The 3,375-nt window shown below is 39.7% G+C and overlaps 2 pseudogenes across 1 annotated transcript; one reads left to right on the forward strand and one right to left on the reverse strand.

The window, feature by feature from the left end:
* LOC143630734 (protein LEAD-SENSITIVE 1 pseudogene) lies at positions 1–833 on the forward strand (annotated as a pseudogene).
* Positions 834–854: 21 nt separating this feature from the next.
* Positions 855–3,375, reverse strand: LOC143630680 (aluminum-activated malate transporter 10-like; annotated as a pseudogene). The gene is made up of 6 exons (XR_013153220.1): positions 2,796–3,375; positions 2,117–2,257; positions 1,777–2,049; positions 1,581–1,681; positions 1,349–1,492; positions 855–1,268 (listed from the first exon to the last, which is right to left on the reverse strand). The product of XR_013153220.1 is annotated as an aluminum-activated malate transporter 10-like (transcript).

Below are 3,375 nucleotides of genomic sequence, written 5' to 3' on the forward strand. Positions count from 1 at the left end.
GATATTCATATATTGCAGGGATATATGTTGGAGGTAATAAAGTGGTCCATTTCACTCATTTTAAATCTAACAGTGAGACTAACTGGAACATCAACACTCCCTCCGGTTCGTATGACAAAATGACCAAAATACCCTCATCGTGTTCAACATATCCGGATTGCGGTTTCAGACAACCCAAAAGTGGAGTTGTTCTATCCTGCCTAGATTGTTTCCTTAAAAACGGGACTCTTTACACCTTCGAATACGGTGCAACCCCCACCGCGTTCCTAGCCAAGGTACGAGGTGGCACATGCACGACCGCCACGTCAGACGATCCCGACACAGTCATCCACCGAGCCATGTATTTGCAGCAAACCGGATTTGGAAACTATGACGTGTTTCAGAACAACTGTGAGGACTTTGCTTTGTACTGCAAGACGGGTATACTGACAGTTGAAAATTTGGGAATTGGAAGAAGCGGGCAGGCGTCTTCTCTGTTTGGTGCACCGCTGGCGGCTATGCTGTCATCCCCTTTGAAGCTGTTGATCCCAAGCCCGGTTGGCATTGCTACTGTGACAGCCGGCATGTATTGTATGAGTAGATATGCTACTGATATTGGAGTTCGAACTGATGTCGTTAAAGTAGCTGTCGAGGATTTGGCTATTAATCTTTCGTGGATGGACGGCTTAAAAGAAGCACTCGAAGAAAATGAAGCGTCAAGCTCAAATAATAATAATAATAAGGTAAATAATTAATCTTGATTTACCAAACTTTATTTGTTTTTGTTTCTTTGTTGATACTGAAAACTTGTGCTGTTATCTTATGATGAAATGTGAAATATTATTTCTGTTAAAAAAAACCGTACAAACGCATAATTAAATGTTATCTTGATCACATTTAGATGGTTTGTTATCAACTTCAAATTCCGCTTGTGCTGCCATATTTTCCACTTCAACGACGATGTTTTCTACGCGCTCTGTAATTTCTATCAACAATGTTGCTAATGTGGCTATAGGAAAAATGGCCATAATTGGCACTGTTTGTGTTTCCTTCGATGTCTTCTCTTCACCTGCCTCGTGTTCGGTCAGTAAAAGCGTTTGCTTTGATAGAGCTTCAAACACGTTCTTGAAACTTTGAACCGCAAAGTTCATCTCTTGCACAAAAAGCTGTGTTTTGGTTGATTTCGTCATGGTTTTAGTTGTTGTAGCGAGTTCTTTCAAGACATTTGTTGAGGTTGTGCTTAGTGTCATGCATACTTCTTTCATATGCTTCTTTAGCAACTCGGGCGCCTGTAAAATATTGTAACATCATGTAAATTCACACATTTTATAATCAAATAGGAAATGATTTTATTAAGAGTTTTGCTTACTTCGACTTCTGAGTTAATGAAACCGCTTAGAGTTTCAATGCAGTAAGCACAACTACGCATCGAGGCTCCAACTTTTAAGTATTGTTTCCATGGATGTCTAAACTTGAAACGCCCATGAGCGGGTTCCCATCTAGCCATATTCGCCTGCACAAGTTAATAAATAATAATGTATACAAATGCTAAAAAATATATTTTTAAAGGCTAAAATGAATGTAACTAGTTATAAACATACCATAGCTTCTTCGCCGGCCTTTGAATTAAGCACAAATTTGTAACCTTCATGTTTTCGGTTGAAACGTTCATCATTGTCTTTGAAATACTCAGTTACACAACCTGCAAGTCACAAAATGAACAAAACTTACGAGTTGTACGCTCGTCTTGCAAATGTTCGACATGCTAATGCACTCGCAAACGAGTTTGATTCATACCGTCCAAGGACTCGGCGAGTCTCTCTAGGTTTTTATATACGAGGTTATGAAGCTCGTTGCCAGCCTAAACAGGATAGAAAAGCATGCTTGTGAAAATGCATATTGAGGTTCCAATCGCTATGGTGGCCACTCGGTTTCTAGCTAGCTCCAATAGTTTATCCACTCGATAACTCGACACCGACACAAAGCTAAACGTGAGGATGAATATCATGACCCCGTAATCAAACCGAGCCTTCACGGACGGTATGAATCTTGAGAAAGTAGCTGCTGCAGCTGCATAAACTCCATATGGTTTACTCATTAGTTTCTATATCATTAGTTGTATAATGTATAAACTCACCTAGAATGGTTACAGAAGCTTGAAGAATCACAGGCTCAAGCTGTTCACCGCATTGGTTAGCTATCCAGTGCACACCGACCCCGAGTGAGCCCGCTAGGAATGTGGCACTTGCTCGATTAAACGATTTAGCAATCGTTGCACCTACATTGATAAACTGAACTTAATGGATGTAAACTCATAGTATTAATAGATGTTAGAGTGAACTGCGGTTTTCGTCCCTGTGGTTTGTTCAAATATGTTTTAATCCAATAGTTTCAAAATTTGCGATTTTCGTCCCCGTAGTTTCATTTCACTTGCAACTAAACTCGGATTCATTAACCTCGTTAAGTCTGGTCATTAATCTCATCGGCGTGCCCCTCACGTGAGGGCAGTTTTGTCCATTTTTTTGCCAAATATACCCCAGCCCCTCACGGGTGGGGGCTTACGAATTAGAACTAGGATATATTTGAGGAGAAAATGACAAAACTGCCCCTCACGCGAGGGGCATACTGCTGGGTTTAACGACCAGACTTAACGAGGTTAATGAATTCGGGTTTAATTGCAAGTGAAATGAAACAACAGGGACGAAAATTGCAAATTTGAAACTATTTGACTAAACCGCATATTTGAACAAACCACAGGGACGAAAACCGCAATTTACTCTAGATGTTATAACAATGGATGTTTAATGTTTACATACCGACAGAGTACTCGAAAGCCACGACAACAGTCATGACTGCCCACATGGCATTCCCACTGACACCGTCATATAACGGTCTCATGTAATAGAAAAGTGAGACCAAAGACAGAGCCATGCCTACTTTCACACCATGAATCACTTTCCTTGGATCACTTGTTGCAATATTCCTAGCCTTCCCCAAAAAGGTTACAATATGCATTAAGTTTTTCAATATTTGTTCTTGTAGTTGTATGCACATTCTTTTAGGTAATGCGTGCTCTATGACTAGAGTATCCTCGGGCACGTTCACCTTCCATTCGGGCGCGTTAGACACCATTTCTAACCCGTTTGCAATGTATATCGAGTGTCGAAGATAGAAACTAAGATGATAGTTTGGAGAAGAATTTTACTTAAGAGATGTACAAGGTTCCACCATGGAAGATGGTTATCATATGTGGGTAGTGCTACATATATATATACACAACCTTAGGTATCTTAAAATGGAAAAATTAGTACTTTATTTTCTTATATTGAAATTGTATTATTTGTGACAATGTTTCCAAATACCTTAAACTAATGATGAATTAAGAAAATCCATGTT

Source organism: Bidens hawaiensis, unplaced genomic scaffold (assembly GCF_021521415.1).
Source record: "Bidens hawaiensis isolate Kalapana, Puna unplaced genomic scaffold, B.hawaiensis_p1.1 tig00005780_1, whole genome shotgun sequence".
NCBI classification, from domain to species: Eukaryota; Viridiplantae; Streptophyta; class Magnoliopsida; order Asterales; family Asteraceae; genus Bidens; species Bidens hawaiensis.